Source organism: Bos mutus, chromosome 3 (genome assembly GCF_027580195.1).
Source record: "Bos mutus isolate GX-2022 chromosome 3, NWIPB_WYAK_1.1, whole genome shotgun sequence".
NCBI classification, from domain to species: Eukaryota; Metazoa; Chordata; class Mammalia; order Artiodactyla; family Bovidae; genus Bos; species Bos mutus.
This window is the reverse complement of record NC_091619.1, coordinates 37,595,373-37,617,470: the sequence shown is the minus strand read 5'-3', so window position 1 is coordinate 37,617,470 and position 22,098 is coordinate 37,595,373. Positions and strand designations below refer to the sequence as shown.

Here is a 22,098-nt window from a genome sequence, read left to right as displayed (position 1 = left end):
CTGGTATAGGCTGTAACTTCATAGATGGGAAGAATCAGTTTGAGGTATATTTATAATGGGAATCCAAAGACTCATACTGGATTGAATAAAGTGTGAGAAAAAAATGAAATTAAAGATGATCTCAGTATTTCTAGCTTGAGCCACTTAAAGAATGGACTTGTCATTAAATGAAATGTGGGAAACTATAAGTGTGGCACATTTTGAGATGAGAAATAATTGTGATAACTGAAGCTCAAGAATAGGAAATGGACAAGGGATAGGAATATAGGAGCCATTAGCCTACAAAAAAAATTTAAAACATATGGCTAGATGAGATCACCAAGAACATAAAATATTGTAAATATAAATAGAGAAGGGAAAACACACATGGACTGAACCTCAGGGCACTTCAGTTTTCAAAGTTAGGGAGGGCCTCTGTGTGCTCGGCCAACAGCCCTTGACAGTGCCCACCCCCATGTCTGGGAGCCTGTGGGTGGGAGCCTGTGGGCAGCAGCACTTGCCGGCGACCCTCCACCAGGCCCAAGGGAACAAAAGTAACTCTAAATCCAGCACATGCTTATGGAGGCACGTTTAAAGGATTTCATATGAAGCACAGGAGCAGATAATGCTAAAAAGCAAGCAGTAGTTGGTCCACATTTAGTGAGTGGGGAAGCATTCCCTTCTCCCTTTGCAGCTGAGATGGCAGAAATTAATCAAATTCAGTATAAAATGGAATACACCAAAAGTCTTAGTGAGCAAACCAGGTTTGTGGAAAAATTAAACACCACCAAATGCTGACCTGGAACAATGATGCTAAGGAGTTTCAAACACTAGCGTGATGTTGCAGGTGCCAGATAGCATCGAGAACCATTGTAGCAGGAACTAACGAAGAGATTGCGTTTTCAGGACTAGCACACCTTGACCTTATACAGTCTCTTCCTTTAAACCTCTGGCACTAAAAACACCACCTTGTTTGTTGATGCTAACTGAAAGATCACTAGATTTTCTGGATTTAGAAAGATCTTTTCCAACCCCTCAAAAAAAAAAAAAAAAATCCATACAAAGCATGGGATAAAAATGAGGTGCTGCTCTAAGAATGAAAATGCTGTTGGCCAAAACAGCTTATCAGAACTTACTCCACATATTGCATTTCAAATATGGATAGAAGGATTGAAACAACTTCAGATGACATAATTGTTGTAACTGCAGCTTCCTTAAGACAACAGATAAACTAAATAGACATCTACAACTTCTGTAAGAGAACACAGAAGGTGCTAAAAGAGAACCGATTATGTATTCATTTACTGTGGCATTCTTGCTGCTTAATAGCTGGCTCTAATTTTGCCACTAGAGGTAACCTCAATCCTCAGAAATACTGTTTCAACAGCTGGAAATGTAAAGAATTTGCAAACAAACCAAAAAAAAAAAAAAGGTGCGGGTGGGGAGAATCAGCAAAGAGCCTGAGGATAGTCAACCAAAATGATAAGGGGAAGACAATGAAAATGTGGTGTCCAGGAAGCCACAGAATAAAATGTTTTAAGAAGAGAATGAAGAACTGTCCTAAATGCTGCTGCTAGGTCAGCAACCATAGAAACTTAAGTCATTAGATTTAGAAACATAAATACTATTGATGACTTTTAGAAAAAATAATTTCAAGAAGAAAGAAAATCCCTCCATTAGGGGTTGGTTTAAAAGAGAAATTGAGGAGACCATTTGGAAGCAATAAGTATAGACAACTGTGAAAGGAATTTTGGTGCAAATAGGAACAAAAAAATTATCTCAGTAAAGATATAGAAAAGAAAGTTGGGCTAGAAATAAAAATGTTAGGTGAGTTGTATATCCATCAAAGGGGAAGAGATTGTCAAGACTGTTAATCAGTCGGGTTTTGTTTGTTCTTGTTTTTATAAACTTTAGAGCAACTTTAAGTTCACAGCAAAACTGAGTGAAAGTTAATGAAATTTCCCATATCTTCCCCAGCCTACACACATGCACAGCCTCCCCAATTCTCAACATCCTCCACTCTCCACATACCCCACTATCTATGTCCCTCACTATCAACATCGCCCACAAGAGAGGTACATTTATTACAATCAGTGAACCAACACTGATACATCATTATCAGCCAAGTCCATTGTTTATATTAGGATTCACTCCTGGTGCTATACATTCTATGGGTTTGGACAAATGTATAATGACATGCCTCCACCATTATAGTACCATACAGAATACATCCACTGCCCTGAAAGTGTTCTGTGCTTTGTCTATTTATAGCTGTGGCTCAGATGGTAAAGATGGTAATGACGATCCTACGTGCAGGGCAGCAAGAGACATCAATGTAAAGAACAGACTTTTGGACTCTGTTGGTGAAGGTGAGGGTGGGATGATTTGAGAGAATAGCACTGAAAGATGTATATATGTAAAATAGATGACCAGTGTAAGTTTGATGTATGAAGCCAGGCACTCAAAGCCAGGGCTCTGGGACAACCCAGAAGGATAGGGTGGGGAGGGAGGTAAGAGGGAGGTTTGGGATGGGGGAACACATATACACCCATGGCTGATTCATGCTGATGTATGGCAGAAATCATCATAATATTGTAAAGTAATTATCCTCCAATTAAAATAGATAATTTTTTTTTTTTTTTTTAAAGAATCTACCTGAAATGCAAGAGACCAGGTTCAATCCCTGGGTCAGAAAGATCCCTTGGGGGGAAAAAAAATGGCAACCCACTCCAGTATTCTTACATAGAGAATTCCATGGACAAAGGCTGCAGTCCGTGGGATTGCAAAGAGTTGGACACGATTGAATGACTAACATCCCACTAACCCTTGGCAACTACTGATATTTTTACTGTCTCCATAGTTTTACCTTTTTCATAAGGTCATATTTATAGCTGGGATAATATAAAATATAGCCTTTTCAGATTGTTTATTTTGTTTTAATGGGAAAAATAAAATATGTGTCAACTAATGGTAGAAGAGGGAAATGATCATGTAGGCAGGAGAGAGAAGGGCTGATATAATATTCTCATGAAACTACAATTGGACATTATTTTCTCATTTAATTCTCACAGAACACTTTAAATTGATATTATTACCTCAATTTTATATATGGCAGGAGGGAGGTTCTGTAATGTAGTCAATTCTACCAATTTTTAGCAGTGTTTATTGTGGTGATTACAATTATTACTTGGTGTGGACTCAAAGCTCCAGTGCTTCTTTACTGTCTTATAAAGAAGATTATAGAGAGAATTTTAACTCTTTTCCAAATGGATTTATCCTGCCTCACCTTCTTTCACCAACTCTTTCTTCTCTATTTTACAAAAATAGTTGCTATAGTTATAGTGTATTTAGCATTGAATGGTGGCTTAGTAATCATGTAATTTAGTGCCTCAATGTAATACATCACACTCTGGAGACTCAGAAATATTGATATGTGCTCCAAGAACATAAACTATTTGGTTTAGAGCTGGGACTGAAACCCCAGCTTGAATTCCAATCCAGTTTGTTTACCTCTATGCTATGTTTTCTTGTCTCGTGTCTTAGAAACTGAACTTGACCTCCAAGAGCCCAGCTTACCTCCAGAGTTCACTGTTTTAAGCTTTTTTCCTTCATTGGGCACATTGTCAATTGCAGACATTCTTGTCATGTTTCTTTGTATTTTCCAGAATCACCTAAATATTCCCTCTATGGCCTTTTAGTTTCTTGATCTCATCTTCTACAATGACCTTCTCCTAGACACTATTTTAGTCACCTACTTCATAATCATAGTCTAGTCATTGATAGTTTAATTCACTGCTCACCCCATGATTTTATTCTCAAGTTTTCTAGTCTCTGACAACAGCTTCCTATCATTCCATCTCACAATCCTCTCACAGTTCTTGATATCACTAGAACCTCCTTGTTGGTGTTCTCTATATTTTTCACTCCCTCTTAACTCCCTGTGCTTTTCTTTCCCTCCTTAGCCAACTTTGACTTGATGGACATGAGCTTGAGCAAGCTCCGGGAGTTGCTGATGGACAGCAAAGCCTGGCATGCTGCAGTCCATGGGGTCACAAAAGTTCAGTTCAGTTCATGCATGAACTGAACTTCATCAACTTAGATTTCATGGTCTAGTCAGTTTCTCAGTCATTGCCTCATAAACAATCTGTTTCCTTACACCATCTAAAAAATCTCATCCTGGATTAAATCCAGCTTTATTACCTTTCACCCAACACCCTAGAAACTAAGTCTGGCTGCAGAAACAATACAATCATAGAGCTTGATCACATTTTCAATTATTGGCAGTTAAATACAGGTGAAACCTTAAGTTTGTCCAGCAATGGTGTTACATTTTCCCATCCAAGTGGGCAAAGTCGAAGAAAAAATTTCACATTTCACTCTCTCATTCTCTAAGAGACCCATTCTTTACTTTTCCCCTCAAACATCCAGTATGCCTTCCTTCTTCCTCACAATTATGATTTTGCTTTTTATTACATTGGGAAAAGTAGCAGAAATCAGCGTTCACACACTCTCCTATAAGCAATCTCAGTTTGCATTTCTACCCATACTGTTTGATCTTTTCCAGTCCTGTGGCCATTGCTGAGTTTTCCATATTTGGCCCAAGACTTGAAAAGATCAGTTTTCATTCCAATTCCAAAGGGCAATGCCAAAAAATATCCAAACTACTGCACAGTTGCACTCATTTCACATGCTAGAAAAGTAATGCTCAAAATTCTCCAAGCTAGGCTTCAATAGTATGTGAACCAAGAATTTCCAGATGTGCAATCTGGATTTTAAAAAAGGCAGAGGAACCAGAAACCAAATTGCCAACATCTGTTGTATTAAAGAAAAAGTAAGAGAATTCCAGAAAAGCATCTACATCTACTTCACTGACTACACTAAATCCTTTGCCTGTGTGGATCACAACAAACTATGGAAAATTCTTAAAGAGATGGGAATACCACACCACCTTACCTGCCTCCTAGGAAACCAGTACGCAGGTCAAGAAGCAACAGTCAGAACTGGACATGGAACAACAGACTGGCCCAAAATTGGGAAAATAGTACGTCAAGGCTGCATATTGTCACCCTACTTATTTAATTTATATGCATAATACATCATGAGAAATGCTGGGCTGGATGAAGCAGAAGCTGGAATCCGATTGCCGGGAAAAATATCAATAAGCTCAGATATGTAGATAACACCACCCTTATTGCAGAAAGTGAAGAGTATCTAAAGAGCCTCTTGATGAAAGTGAAAGAGGAGAGTGAAAAAGCTGGCTTAAAACTCAACATTCAAAAAACTAAGATTATGGAAACCGGTTCATCACTTCATGGCAAATAGTTGGAGAAACAATGGAAACAATTGACAGACTTTATATTCTTGAGCTCCAAAATCACTGCAGATGATGACTGCAACCACAAAATAAAAAGATGTTTGCTCCTTGGAAGAAAAACTATGACCAACCTAGACAGCATATTAAAAAGCAGACATTACTTTGCCAACAAAGTCCATATAGTCAAAGGTATGGTTTTTCAGTAGTCAAGTATGGATGTGACAGTTGGATGATAAAGAAGGTTTAGCACTGTAAAATTCATGCTTTTGAACTGTGGTGTTGGAGAAGACTCTTGAGAGTCCCTTGGAGTGCAAGGAAATCAAAACTGTCAATCCTAAAGGAAATTAATCCTGAATATGCATTGGAAGGACTGATGCTGAAACTCCAATACTTTGGCCACCTGATGCGAAGAGCAAACTCATTGGAAAAGACCCTGATGCTGGGAAAGATTCAAGGCTGGAGGAGAAGGGTACATTAGAGGACGAGATGGTTGGATGGCATCACCAACTCAATGGAAATGAGTTTGTGTAAGCTCTGGGAGATGTTGGAGGACAGGGAAGCCTTTCATTTTGCAGTCCGTGGGGTCACAAAGAGTCAGACACAACTGAGCGACTGAACAAAAACAACTCATACTGTCTACCTGTCCTCATTTTCAATTGATAAATATCACTTTTCCTAAAATATTGAGAACCTTTCTATCTGTGTGCTAGATCTGCACACTTCTGGTCTGCTCAAGAATATTCCTAGAATTTTACCCTCTTAATAATTAAAGACGCTTACTCCTTGGAAGGAAAGTTATGACCAACCTAGATAGCATATGCAAAAGCAGAGACATTACTTTGCCAACAAAGGTTCGTCTAGTCAAGGCTATGGTTTTTCCTGTGGTCATGTATGGATGTGAGAGTTGGACTGTGAAGAAGGCTGAGCACCAAAGAATTGATGCTTTTGAACTGTGGTGTTGGAGAAGACTCTTGAGAATCCCTTGGACTGCAAGGAGATCCAACCAGTCCATTCTGAAGGAGATCAGCCCTGGGATTTCTTTGGAAGGAATGATGCTAAAGCTGAAACTCCAGTACTTTGGCCACCTCATGCAAAGAGTTGACTCATTGGAAAAGACTCTGATGCTGGGAGGGATTGAGGGAAGGAGGAGGAGGGGATGACAGAGGATGAGATGGCTGGATGGCATCACTGACTCGATGGACGTGAGTCTGAGTGAACTCCAGGAGTTGGTGATGGACAGGGAGGCCTGGCGTGCTGCAATTCATGGGGTTGCAGAGTCGGACACGACTGAGCAACTGATCTGATCCGATCTGAATATCTCTACATCATCAGTTTTTCTCACAACTTAATTCTCGCCATCAACATTACAAATAACATATTCCTCATCTTCAAGAAAAATTATGTCTTGACCCAAATCCTCCTGCAACTATTGTACAAACTCTCTGCTCTTAACATAAAAACACTTTGAAAGATTTCTCTATACTGATGGTCTACATTCCTCTTCACATTAACTCCTAATGCCCTGTTGCCTCCAGCACCCCACCAAAAGATTTTTGCCAATCAAATATAACTTAGATATGGAAACATTCAAGGATAAATTGCCAGTCTCTGTGTTAGACTTATCTGCAGCATAAGTCCCAACTTCATGAAGTCCATCTTTATTTGACCTCCAGAATCTCACTCTCTTTTTTCTTCCCACTTCACTAACTGATGATCACAGTTCCTTCTGATGGTTTTCTTCATTTCTAACTAAATGCTCTGGACTTACTACTTTTTATCTTCTATCAGATCAGATCATATCAGTTGCTCAGTCATGTCCGACTCTTTGCAACCCCATGAATCACAGCACGCCAGGCCTCCCTTCCATCACCAACTCCCGGAGTTCACTCAGACTCACGTCCATCGAGTCAGTGATGCCATCCAGCCATCTCATCCTGTCATCCCCTTCTCCTCCTGCCCCCAATCCCTCCCAGCATCAGGGTCTTTTCGAATGAGTCAACTCTTTGCATGAGGTGGCCAAAGTACTGGAGTTTCAGCTTTAGCATCATTCCTTCCAAAGAAATCCCAGGGCTGATCTCCTTCAGAATGGACTGGTTGGATCTCTTTCCAGTCCAAGGGACTCTCAAGAGTCTTCTCCAACACCACAGTTCAAAAGCATCAATTTTTCAGTGCTCAGCCTTCTTCACAGTCCAACTCTTACATCCGTGCATGACCACAGGAAAAACCATAGCCTTGACTAGACGAATCTTTGTTGGCAAAGTAATGTCTCTGCTTTTGCATATGCTATCTAGGTTGGTCATAACTTTCCTTCCAAGAAGTAAGCGTCTTTTAATTTCATGGCTGCAGTCACCATCTGTAGATATTTTGGAGCCCAGAAAAATAAAGTCTGACACTGTTTCCACTGTTTCCCCATCTATTTCCCATGAAGAGATGGGACTGGATGCCATAATCTTTGTTTTCTGAATGTTGAGCTTTAAGCCAACTTTTTCACTCTCCACTTTCACTTTCATCAAGATGCTTTTGAGTTCCTCTTCACTTTCTGCTATAAGGGTGGTGTCATCTGCATATCTGAGGTTACTGATATTTCTCTCGGCAATCTTGATTCCAGCTTGTGTTTCTTCCAGTCCAGGGTTTCTCATGATATACTCTGCATATAAGTTAAATAAACAGGGTGACCGTATACAACCTTGACGAATTCCTTTTCCTATTTGGAACCAGTCTGTTGTTCCATGTCCAGTTCTAACTGTTGCATTCTGACCTACATACAAATTTCTCAAGATATAAACATCTGAATGCAGAGTTCCAAAGAATAGCAAGAAGAGATAAGAAAGCCTTCTTCAGTGATCAATGCAAAGAAATAGAGGAAAACAACAGAATGGGAAAGACTAGGGATCTCTTCAAGAAAATCAGAGATACCAAAGGAACATTTCATGCAAAGATGGGCTTGATAAAGGACAGAAATGGTATGGACCTAACAGAAGCAGAAGATATTAAGAAAAGATGGCAAGAATACACAGAAGAACTGTACAAAAAAGATCTTCACGACCCAGATAATCACGATGGTGTGATCACTAACCTAGAGCCAGACATCCTGGAATGTGAAGTCAAGTGGGCCTTAGAAAGCATCACTAAGAACAAAGCTAGTGCAGGTGATGGAATTCCAGTTGAGCTATTCCAAATCCTGAAAGATGATGCTGTGAATGTGCTGTGCTCAATATGCCAGCAAATTTGGAAAACTCAGCAGTGGCCACAGAACTGGAAAAGGTCAGTTTTCATTCCAATCCCAAAGAAAGGCAATGCCAAAGAATGCTCAGACTACCGCACAATTGCACTCATCTCACAAGCTAGTAAAGTAATGCTCAAAATTCTCAAGCCAGGCTTCAGCAATATGTGAATTTTGAACTTCCTGATGTTCAAGGTGGTTTTAGAAAAGGCAGAGGAACCAGAGATCAAATTGCCAACATCCACTGGATCATGGAAAAAGCAAGAGAGTTCCAGAAAAGCATGTATTTCTGCTTTATCTTCTATGCACCCCACTAAATCAATATTTAAAGAGCAGGGAGGCTGATTTAAACTTCCTCATGTGATGCCAAATGTCAGATTACACCTGTTACCCCCGATAGCCAAGTTTATCACAGTACCACTGTATTCTCGTCAGGTGTTGGACCAACTGGATATGCTGGGCTTTTCTCATTTTGGAAGCATTTACATTTCTCACTGTTCCCAACCCCTTTTCTGAAAATAAGTTTCATTGGGATAAAGAGCAGACTAAAGAAGTGAAAGGAGAAAATGTGTTAATTCCTTTGCCTGTAATTTTTATTTTGTTTTACAGAACTGTGTAAATGGAGATAGGAAAGATTGTAAACTGGTAAGATGGACTGAAAGCTCTACTTAAGGTTCTGAATGATGGTATTTTTCTTTGGGAGCTTAGAAATGTGAGATTTATGATTGCACTATTTTGAAGTAAGGATGAAGTGTGTACATTCTACATGTGACTGTGAAATAGCTTTTAGTAAGTCTTCTAAGGGAATAATTTGTATACTTTGGTGCTCACAGTAGTCGATGTGGTGCTAAATTTTTTATGATACTGTGCTCACTGTGGCCTAGCCTAAGATACGCAAATTTATATTTTCTTTTAGTGAAATGTTTCTATATAGCTTAAAATTTTAAATTGCTTAACTGCACAGTATCTTTTCATGCTTTTTCTGATATGTTGAACATCTGGCATTGTAAATAGTTTCTGTTGAACAAAACTTTTATTATATAACCTGTACCAGGTTGTATAATATTTAATCATGTATAACATTAGAAATGTTTGGATGGAATTTGTCTGTGTTCATTATTTAATTGTTTTTTTCTAGAATACATTTGCTTTTCTCTTTTATTAGGTCTACCTGGTTTTATAATAGCAGGTGTAACCACACAAGCATGCTCAAATAGACACACATACATATATTTAAGTGAAGGAAAAAGTTTTTCACAGCATGTATTGCTCAAACCATGCTGATTTCAGTTAAACACGTTTGGCTATTGATATGACAGGTTACCATGCAATTTAGAAGCAATTAAAAGGTAACGAATGTGCTGAACTGAAACCTCTACCCAGAATGCTTTTTCTGTGCACATAGATAAAGCAGATAGATTTGTGTGTCTCTAGTGTCCCCTCAGTAATGTCCTTAGGCCAAATGGCAATGTCAAAGGCTGCAGACAACTGCCTAAAATGGATGAAGGATAATCTTGATTTTTCATTTCTTCAGTGTGTATATAGAGTTATGAATACTTCATTAGTACAACTGCATGAATTATCCTATAGCTATTAAGCATGGCTAATTTATAAATCAAATTGCTGTTTTAATATCTATTTTAAAAGGCACTCTCATGGTAACATGTTTCACAGTGTTGAATAATGACAGTCTTTGATGTTTTGTGAGGAGGTGCACTGGCAATGTGGATTGGACACTTAGACATTTTCCACAGACTCTTGCATGGCCATCTGTATGATGAATACCCCCCAAAATGAGGCAGAATAGCTTATGTGCTTAGTTAATGGCAATATGCCCCACACACTGACAAAATAGAAACTATGGGTATGATTTTAGGCATTAAAAACACCAGATAATTTTTGTTCATATTGAAAAGATGTAGCTAAAATATTAATGAAACTCAGGTCCAATTTCTGGTCACTCACAAGCCAATACTCAAGAGCCAAGGTTAGTGGAAAGGAAATTTTACTTTATTCTGGAGGGTGAAAGCTGAGGGAGAGGGTGGACTTATATCCAAAGGTCACCTCCCCTGTATAAAAGCAAAAGCTTTTAAAGGGGAGTTTCAGGGGTGTATAGGCAGGGGGAAGAGATTACATGCAGACACAGTAGTCAGCTCTAACAGTCATCTTGAAAATAATTATACAGTAGTCTAATCAACATTGTCTTGATTGCTTTTAAATACAGTTAACCTTCAGGTCCAAGGTCAATTTGTTTCCATTTCTCCAAGGCCAGTTTTCAGAATTGTGGCAGCTTATGAATGGCTACTGTTTGGTCATCATGTGGTTAACTTCTTCCACCTGGTGAGGGTTTCAGTACCTATAAAACAGTTCAGAATATTATTTATAGTCTCTGAAGAAGAACAAAAGTTCCTTTTATTTAATGACTCAACCTCTGTTATTTGGTCTTGTTGGACTGTTTTCCTTTGAGTCTGCATTTTCTCACATCTCTGATTAAATTTATTCTTTGACTAAAGTTTCTCTATAGACAAAAGGAAGGCTGAGGACACGAAGGGGTGGAGTCTGTCCTGGGAATGCCCCATAAGGTCTGGCTCCATTTCAAAAGTGGTACATTGCTGTTATATTATTTTCAGAAAATGAATAGAGTTTTATTCTAAGAATAATCTTAATTAATCCTATCACTAACTATGTATGCAGTCCCTATCAAGGGTGTGGTTTATTTTGTCTGTTTGAAGACCAAGTAGAGATTTTAAATGTAACTAAAATTATTTAGTAACTATGTTGCCAAATTCTGAACTCTCAGTGTAATATCTAACACATGCTTCCCATATTTTTATTTTCATTATCTTGTTTTCCTTGTACCCTTAAGATTAGTTGTCCTGAATAATGTTCTAGTCAAGAAAAGATAGATTTTTCCTGAAAAAAAAAAATGCCATTTCTAGGTGAATTGCTTAAAAAGGCAAACAAGAAAACAACATAAAAAGCCATTTTAAAGGTCACGTTGCTGACAAATTGCCTATTTAAAATGGAGAGTCTCCTAAACAGTGTCATAGCTCTCCAAGTCCTACTCTAAATTCTCTTTATGACTTTGTACTGCCATTTGACTTGCTACCAGCAGAAATCAATAAACATAGATAAAAAGTCAAATTATTAGTGTCTATTGATGCCATTTAAAGTGTCCCCTAGAAAACATAGTACTAACTGTTGCATACTCACTTCAAGATCTGTATCCTTCACATACTTTTGACTGTTCATTTACATAAACCTCATAAATGTTCATTTCGACTATACAATACTTTAACAAGCAAGTGTTTATAGGGAATCAACTATGGGTTGTAGGTACAAATAGGAATTACTGAAGACCATGTCTTTTAGGAACAGGAAATACAGCAGAAATATTTAAGTAATATTTTAACACTGTGCTCTTTTAAATTGTGCATAAAGATAGTTAAAAGATAGATATCTAGTTAAAAGATAACCATTTAAGTCTAAAACTTCAGTTTTCTTAGCAAGTTAGTAAATTTTGGTTGAATTTATTTAATATCATGAAATTTTGGTCTCAAGCAAATATGTTCTAGATTTCATAGCAGGAATTGCCTTTAATTATCTGGGTAATAGGAATGGGGACCTTTATAAGTGTTAGAATATGTACACTGAACTTCTTTATAAACCAGACAAATAATTCCTCAAGTCTGAGTCAGCTTTGAATAATTATTTCTAGGTGAAAGGACTTTCTATGTTTCATTTTTAATTATCTGTGGACACCAGCAGTCAAAAAACAGTCTTATAATTCCATTTCTGATAAATAAAGCTAGGAGACATTTGCCTCTCTCAACAATTATAACAGGTTCTTCTGGAATAATGTTCATGGTTGACCTCACTTTGCTTTACCTAAAGCAGAGCCATTTCCTTTAGGTTCATATATTTGCCCACATTTACTGTTAATGGTATTTTATCGTTTTGAATATTTGCAAAGTATATTTCCCCTAAATAATTTTGAAAAATGAAAAAACACCACATTTAACAGTCCCAAAGAATATGTTAAATAAGGCCAAGAGCAGAAAAACAAGAAAAAGTAATAGGAAAGATATAATAGTCAACAGAAAGAAGTAATAATCATAGCATGAGAGATAGACAGGTTATCTATTTATCTATCAGAATTGACAACATAGTTGAAATGAAAAGGAATGTGTTGGGAGGGAGGTTCAGGAGGGAGGGAACATATATATGGCTATGGCTGATTCATGGTGATATATGGCAGAAGCCAACACAATATTGTATAGCAATTATCCTTCAATTAAAAATGAATACATTTTTAAAAAGGAATGTGTCAAGAGGAAAGACTGGGATTAGATAGGCAAAAAATACTGCTTGCGCTGAGAAACACTGGAATGCTCATTCATTCATTTATTAAGAATTTGTTAGCTTTCCCTCTTAGAATGTGTATCCTTGATTGAACATATATATTTCCATATAGAGAAAAATGCTGAGTAATTTTTTAATTTTTGATAAGAATATGCATAAAATACACTGCTTAAGAACATTAACATTTATCATTCTGACAGAAACCAATTCATATATCAAGTATTTAAATTCCACAAGTTGAATTTCTTCATATAAAAATAGAGGTAATAATACATATAACTCATCATAAGAGTGTTATAGAATTAGATGAGGAAATATTAATGTTACTTTGCTTGTGCCTCATAACTATTATTGGTTCTTTGCTCTTATTGTTTTCCATCTGGAAAAAAGGGTGCACGTATCCTTCTATGAATTTATTATTTCTTCAGGCAAAGTGAAGTTGCTCAGTTGTGTTCGACTCTTTGGACCCCATGGACAGTAGCCTGCACCAGGCTCCTCCGTCCATGGGATTTTCTTGGCAAGAGTACTGGAGTAGATTGCCATTTCCTTCTCCAGGGAATCTTCCCAACCCAGGGATCGAACCCAGGTCTCTCACGTTGTAGACAGATGCTTTACGGTCTGAGCCACCAGGGAAGTCCTTGACAAGGTACTATCCGATTGTCAAGGATAGCATTTAAGATTCAGTAACAGTCAATTTTCATATGTTTCACCTGGTCACTTGTTTTTGAATGTATATACTGTCAAAACTAATCTATTAGTTCACTTATAACATGGCATGGAAAGAAAATGCCTTCAACAACTGACATCTCTTAAGATCCCTTGAAGAGGATACCTTCGGTAGTGGCAATATTTGCATTAGGATATCTAGTAATATTATATATACAGTTTCAAGAGTTCAAATTACAAAGTAAACAATTGGTTTTGGTGTAGACCTGCAAGAAACTATATGGACTCAGTATCTAAACTTTTATACTTTGCTAGGCTGGTTCAATAAAACCCCATACTTATTCATGATGTAAAAATAAGCAGTAGTGGTTGTTTAGTCGCTAAGTCATGTCTGACTCTTGCAACCGAATGGACTGTAGCCAGCCAGGCTTCTCTGTTCATAAGGTTTCCCAGGCAGAGTGGGTTGCCATTTCCTTCTCCAGGGATCTTCCTGACCCAGGGATAGAACCTGGGTCTCCTGCATGGCAAGGAGATTCTTTACCAGCTGAGCCTCCAGGGAAGCTCTAAAATAAGTAAGTTACTGAATTTTGAAATTGGTAATATAGTGAATGTTGATTCAATTAACAGAATAGCCTGCATCAACTCTTTATTCCCCAGAACACTGGCCCTTCAATATAGATACTCAGTAAAAACAGAAACTTTTTCTAACTTAATTTTGGAAAATACTGTATAGTCTATTTCTGCTTTAGTTTCACAAAGTAAATTATTATATAAAATCTTCAAAACCTGAATAAATAAAGCATTTAACCTTTACTAACACCCTTAATAGCTAGAGGTAGATGGTTTGGAGATTATTGATCTGAATTGAATCATTGAAGTTTGCCTAAATTCTGTTACCCTCAACACCAAACATTTCCCAACTGATGTTGTGACTCTATTAAATTAATATTTATTAAATAGAGCCTAAGAGTGACAGACTGTATGGTTCAATAAAGAGAGCAAAGGGAAAGTAAAATGGAAGGTTATTACTTGCAAGTCCTGGAGGAGGTACTCTATACACTTGGAGGAACCAGTCAAGGCAAGGTGCAGTCAGAGATAGGGCAGGACCTGGGGCACATACCTGTATTAGGATCTGTGTGTAGAGTTCCTTCAAGCTCCTGGGTCAAGGGTGCATGCTAAGTCAACTTCAGTTGTGTCCAACTTTTTGGACTGTAGCCCACCAGACTCCCCTGACCATGGGATTCTCCAGACAAGAATACTGGTGTGAGTTGTCATGTCCTCCTCCAGGAGATCTTACTGTCACAGGGATCAAACCCATATCTCTTCTGTTTCCTGCATTGGCAGATGGGTTCTTTACCACTAGTTCCACCAGGGTTAAGGGTAGATTTGTCAATTCAAACCAGAAAGTGTGGGGTTTTGGTGAGTTCCCTAAGAAGTCTTACCTAAGGGATGACTAGGAGAAGGCCCTGGGAAGTAGGAGTGAAGTGAGAGTTGCTCAGCTGTGTCTGACTCTTTGCCACCCCATGGACTATAACAGTCCATGAAATTCTCTAGGCCAGAATACTGGAGTATATATCCTTTCCCTTCTCCAGGAGATCTTCCCAACCCAGGTATTGAACCCAGGTTTCCTGCATTGTAGGCTGATTCTTTACCAGCTGCGCCACAAGGGAAGCCAAGGAATACTGTAGTGGGTAGCCTATCCCTTCTCCAGTGGATCTTCCTGATGCAGGAATCAAACCGGGGTCTCCTGCATTGCAGGCAGATTCTTTACCAACTGAGCTATGAGGGAAGCCTGGGGGGCAGGAGAGTGCTTATCAAAAGGGCATCTTGGGAAAATCATAACGGGAACTTACATTTGTGTCTTGTGACTTTGTGTCCATTATTTGGGAGGGGCCAGTGTCAGTTCAAGCCCTGTGACCTGGTTGGCCACACAAAACAGATGCAAAGGCAGCAATTTTATGAAGCAACTCAGCTAAACTTTCAATTAGGTGTGCTTTACTAAACTTCCTCACGTTATTGTTTATATGTCTCTAAGATACTATGTTTTTGAGGATGTCAGTTTAAATGCAAATATTTACTTGAAAGGTTTCTTTTTGCAAACATTATTACTGTTGTTGCTATTACTTTTTAGATGAGAACAAAGCCATCTGAGAATAAAATAAAAGCTTTAAAATATTGACACATTTTCTTCCCCAAAACGGAAATCTTGGATTTATATACAAGCATTTCTCCATTATCTACTGCATTCCATCAATGTCCACCTTTTATTGATTGTACCTCAGATATCTCTAGTGTTGTTCTGAAGCTAGCTGATACTAGCTCAGCAGAGCTGATTGTGTACACCTCTTCCCAACTCTGCTTTCAGTGATCACACAGTTTGAAGTTGGTAAAGCAGTTTGTAATTGGCAATGGTAGGGGCATTTACACACTACAGAATTAGGCCATTGCTACAAATCAGGCGTTGTTTTGAGCTAGTTTGCACATCCACCAGCACATCTCTGCCCTCTCCTCCTCCTCCTCTGCATTCTTTTAGCTCATTGGTAGTGTAGGCCTCCTCGTTTCTAATGTGGAATATTGTAACTTGGGCCTCATCATTTGAGTATATTCTCCACATAACTGTCATATATTCCTTCATAAAATATAAATAAATTAGAGTAAATTAATAAATAAGATATTTCATTTTGATTCCTGCTTGATTCTTCAGTCTCTGTGTTGTCTACAGATAATTAACTCCTTAGCAGGTCTTAAAAGGCCTCTTTTGATCTGGTAACTCCTCTATTTTCAGTTTTGTATTATTATTATAATTTTTTTTAGTGATTTTGAACTTCCTTTTTTTGGGGGTGGGGTTGTGCTGAGTCTTTGTTGCTGCTCACTGGCTTTCTCTAATTGAGGCAAGTGGGGCAGTGCATGGGATTCTCATTGTGATGGCTTCTCTCGCGAAGCACAGGACCAAGGCACATGGACTTCAGTAGATGTAGCATTTGGGATCAGTAGTTGAGGCCTGCGGGCTCACGGGCTTCAGTAGTTGCAGCACACAGGCTTGGTCATTGTGGCTTGTCGGCTCTAGAGTGAGACCTTAGTCGTTGCAACTAGGCTTAATTTCTCTGTGGCACATGGAATCTTCTTGGACCAGGGGTCAAACTGGTGTCCCCCACGTTAGCAGATGAATTCTTATCCACTGCACCGCCAGGGAAGTCCTGAACTTCTTTTCATAACTCAAATGGCCTTGTCCTGTGAAAATATTGTCTCATCCATTTTTCTAACAGGTGGGATCCTCATATTCCAAAATATTCAAAATATCGTTTTTTTTCTCTGTCAAATATTTCTAAATAGCCTTTCTTCTTCCTCACATAGAATTTTAAATTTTCATATACAACTGATTACACTGAATTGTAATTATCTATTAATATGACTGCTCTCTCCACTGGATTCTGAGTGTATTAGCATTTGATAGGGGAATATTGAAGAATCCATGGTTCTAAAATAAAATATTACTACTGATAATAAGCTAGAGGTACAGAGAAGGAATGGTGGGGCAAACTTGATAGACCTTCTCTATAACTTTGTCCAGTACCAACTCTTTATACCATGTGATGAAACACAGAAAACTTGGATGATCAAACATTCCTGTACAAAATAAGCAATCACTTTTAAGACACAGGCATTTAAGTTGAGCTTACAAGAGATTGTGAAGTGGGAGTTATTAATGCAGAACCAAATTACTTTAGAGCAGGCACAACAGTGGATGCTTCTAATGGATTCTTCTAGTCATATGTCATTTGAAAAGCTCATATTTTCAAGAAGAGAAGGAAGAGTAGGTTGGTGGGAAGATCAGAAAAGAATTTCTCTTTTTAATCTAAGATTAATTCTATTATAGGATGAGGGTATATATTATAGCACATGGTGGATATTGATCTATAACCCTTTTTAATGTGATATGACACAAATGTTTAAAAGCAATTTATTTTAGCTGCTTCCAAAAGCTGTCTGAAATCCTATTAAGGAAATGATCTCTGAAGAAATACATCTTACTTGCTGTAAAGGGTTTACAAATACAGGTATCTCAGAGTAATCCTGCCTCTACAACAAATGTTATTTTTAATGCAATGTTATGCTGAACAGTCATAAACTGCTTTACCTCCAATTCTACAGAAAATATATTTAGAACACAGTGTACCTGCAACTGTGATGCTTTTGACTAAATAGAAAATTGTGTATGGAAGAGAAGAAAGATCATTATCTAAAGTGATGTTCATTCATCCAGAAAATATTACTTGACATCCCTGTTAGGCCAGACACTGTTTCTGGCCCTTAGGATAAAACAGTGATAAAGAAGAATTCTTATTCTCTCTGGTAGACAAATATTAAATAATAACAATAAAGATATACTATAAAGGCAAACTATGATTTCTTTTCTTCTTTAGTAGGCATGATGTTTATTTCAAACTTTGATTCAGGTTTATAACAATGGGTTATTATTGTCATTCAGTTGCTAAGTCATGTCTGACTCTCTGCGAGCCCAAGACCTGCAGTGTGCCAGGCTCCTCTGTCCTCCACTATCTACTGGAGTCTGCTCAAATTCATGTCCATTGAGTCAGTGATGCTATCTAACCATCTCATCCTCTGCCACCAACTCCCCCCAGTCCTTCCAAGCATCAGAGTCCCCTCCAACTAGTTGACTATTTGTAACAGGGAGCCAAAGTACTGGAGCCTCAGCTTCAGCATCAGTCGTTGCAATGAACATTCAGGCTTGATTTCCTTTAGGACTGACTGGTTTGATCTCCTTGCTGTCCAAGTGACTCTCAAGAGTCTTCTCCAGCACTAGAATTCAAAAGCACCAATTCTTGGCTCTCAGTCTTTTCTATGGTCCAACTTTCACATCAAACAATGATTCTTTAAATGCAAGAATAGATCATCATAAGAACTGAAACTATTATATTGGGGGGAGCTTTTTTTTTTTTTTTAAAGTAGTAATAATGTCTCAGGTGGGGTAAATCGGAATGAATACCAGATAGTAAGAAACTCTGATGTTTAAGTTTCATTGACATCAGTGCTGCTAAGTCACTTCAGTCGTGTCCAACTCTGTGCAACCCCATAGATGGCAGCCCACCAGGCTCCCCCGTCCCTTGGATTCTCCAGGCAAGAACACTGGAGTGGGTTGCCATTTCCTTCTCCAATACATGAAAGTGAAAAGTGAAAGTGAAGTCGCTCAGTCATGTCCGACCCTCAGCGACCCCATGGACTGCAGCCCACCAGGCTCCTCCATCCATGGGATTTTCCAGGCAAGAGTACTGGAGTGGGGTGCCATTGACATCAGTATCCACCTCTATTTAAGTGTATAGAGTTAGTGAAGTGTCATTTATTTTTTTCCTGCAAATTTCAGGGTGGAGTGTCATTCTCACTGACAGAACACCAAGCATTGAGTTCTATTTAAATGCTTTAGTACTAATATTAGAAAAGAAATATAATTTCAGTCTCTTCCTTTAGTAGTGAATTTAAATTCAGATGATTTGCCTTTCATTTCTTCAGAAATAGCCTCTGTTAGACTTATCAGGATTACTTAAGCTATATAAATTTTCTTTACTAAGATCTCAAAGATGGGAGCTTACAGCTACCAAGCTTTAAACAATTTTTGTGAGGTTAAATGGAGTTCAACTATTTATTAATTAATTTGTTCATTCAATATTTATTGTCAACTTACAATTTTCTTCCTACTTTATTATATAGACTCTAGTACAAAACACACTATTATTTCATATGCCACAAGAAATAAAAATTAAATGCTTACAATTATATTTTAAGATTTCGAGTAAGAATGATTCAGATTTTAATATATTAAGATATGAAAAAGTAGAATAATATAGATAAAATATTCTATCAATAGTATTGATTCCTACAGTATAAAGAACAATGCTCCTGTTTCTGATAATGGCATAGCAACATCCTAGTTCCAAACTAAGTTAACTTTTTCCCCTGCAAGCCAGAAAGCATAATGAAGAGATATAAAACAAACAAAAAAATGCAAACCCATTTTTAAAAACCTCAATTTTCCTCCTCTGTATATCTTCTATACTATTCACACAAATCAATTCACTTCTGGACACCGAATGTGTGGAGAGACTTCCCAAAGACTTTTTGTTTAAAGCTAACAAATACCCGTATACCATCTGTTTATGGCCAAGAATATCTAAGTACAGCTGCTTAGCCAGAGAAAACTAAAGAGATAAAATATATTGAGTGAGTCTGAATAGGACAAGTATAGGACAGATCTTTGAAATTATATCAAATATTCACACCCAGAATGAGATGGCCAAACTCTGATTGAGAGAGCTTGTATGAGTAGGATTAACAGCAAACAGGCAGGGGTACAAGTATGGGAGTAAGCAAAAAAGGGAGACAGAGACAGAAACAGAGACAAACAGAACGAGAGTGAGCTTATAACATGCATACGAAGCACAAATGTCCGTATTTGTTGTACTATCACCATCACTACACTACACTATCACTAAAAAAAGAGAGAATTCCTCCTTTGAAAGCAAGGGTAGCATCCCTTGATGTCCATAGGTCAATTGGTGAAGAACCTATAAAAATTCAAGGACCTTCTTAGGATATATCCTGAGTTGGGTTAGAATCCAAAAATCAGATGGCTTGGCCTCACAGGAGCATCATTAGTAAAGAAGTGGCCTCATTGTAGCTATGCATGAGGGTGCCCATTAGATCATACAGAAATTCCTGGGTCATATGGCAGTCCTATTTCCAGTTTTTTAAGGAATCTCCACACTATTCTCCATAGTGGCTGTACTAGTTTGCATTCCCACCAACAGTGTAAGAGGGTTCCCTTTTCTCCACACCTCTCCAGCATTTATTGTTTGTAGACTTTGGATACAGTCATTTGACCAGCATGAGATGGTACCTCATTGTAGTTTTGATTTACATTTCTCTGATAATGAGTGATGTTGAGCATCTTTTCATGTATTTGTTAGCCATCTGTATGTCTTCTTTGGAGAAATGACTGTTTAGTTCTCTGGCCCATTTTTTGATTGGGTCATTTATTTGTTTTTGGAATTGAGCTGCAGGAGCTGCTTGTGTATTTTTGAGATTAATTCTTTGTCAGTTGCTTCGTTTGCTATTATTTTCTCCCATTCTGAAGGCTGTCTTTTCACCTTACTTATAGTTTCCTTTGTTGTGCAAAAGCTTTTAAGTTTAATTAGGTCACATTTGCTTATTTTTGCTTTTATTTCCAATACTCTGGGAGGTGGGTCATAGAGGATCCTGCTGTGATTTATGTCAGATAAATCGAACAACCTACACTGGTCCTTCATACATTTCTCAGAATTCTTTATTGCTAATATAGGAATCAGCAATAATAGAGGTAAATGACCCAAGAAAGCATAAAGACTACTTCCAATCAAATATACTGTTAATAAGGAAAAAAATTGCAGAGAAGTAGGAATAAATATTTTAAAAAGCAGCAAAATATTTTTGAAGATGAAGAGAAATTCTCCCAACCCCCCAAAAAATGTGACACAAGACATTTGTGACCCAAATACACAACACTTTTTATATTAATGAAGCAATTATAACTGTGAAGAAAGATCAGTTATACAAATAAAAATTATAACTAGAAAGCAGGAAAGGATTCCATAACCACACAAAGAAAATATGACCAGATAACAAAAGATTATGACCAAATAACAGATGAAATGAACCAGGAATAGCAAAATTAATTTAGGTGTAAAAAACAGACAATGCAGTACCTGAAGGCTTAAATGGAAGCTGTGCCCAAAATATATCACAGATTTCAAAAGACTATGATATAGGAGGAAAGCAATTGATAGAGAAGAGTAGCAAAGAAGATGCAAAATATTCACTTAAAACTGCTGAAAAGATAACAAAAACACTGAAAAAATGAACTTTCAAAAATATAAATAAAAATACATTTCCTAAAATAATAGAGACTATTACTGTCCATATTAAATACACACACAGGGTATTCCTATAAAAAGTGACTTTGAACTGCAACCTTAGTAAACCAATTCAACTTTCAATTAAAAAAATCCTTTGGTCATCTTAGAAGAAGATCAAGTTACTTCAAATTATCTTAAGGAGAGTAAACATACATTCTAGTTATCCTGGGGCAGTTCTGGTTTATGTCGTATGTACTGTCCAAATTTTCATACACTCTTAAAAGAGTTCCCCTTTGGAATGGTAAGATCAAGTTGGTATTATACTTTTCACAATTTTAAATGTCTGCAGACAGTAGAGACCTATTTCTAAGGAGTCTATAAAAGAATGGGCCAAGCATTTTATATTCAGTTCAGTTCTATTTCTAATATAAAGTCTACACACCTCTTAATTTGAAGTTATAAAAATTTAGGAAACATATTTCCTATGTCAACTTTCCTGATCACTTTTCTAGATCAAGACCAGCAAATTAGGGCCTGTATGCCAGTGCAGACCTTTATTTTCATAAATAGCTTTACTGAAATATCTGTTTACATACCATCTATGGTTCTTTTAACACAACAGAGTAGAGTTGAATACTCATGATAGA

At 37.5% G+C, this 22,098-nt stretch overlaps 1 pseudogene; it reads left to right on the top strand.

Annotated features, from left to right (window-relative positions):
- The first annotated feature begins 678 nt into the window (after window positions 1–678).
- LOC102284207 (mitochondrial fission factor pseudogene) lies at window positions 679–1,318 on the top strand (annotated as a pseudogene).
- The last annotated feature ends 20,780 nt before the right edge of the window (window positions 1,319–22,098 follow it).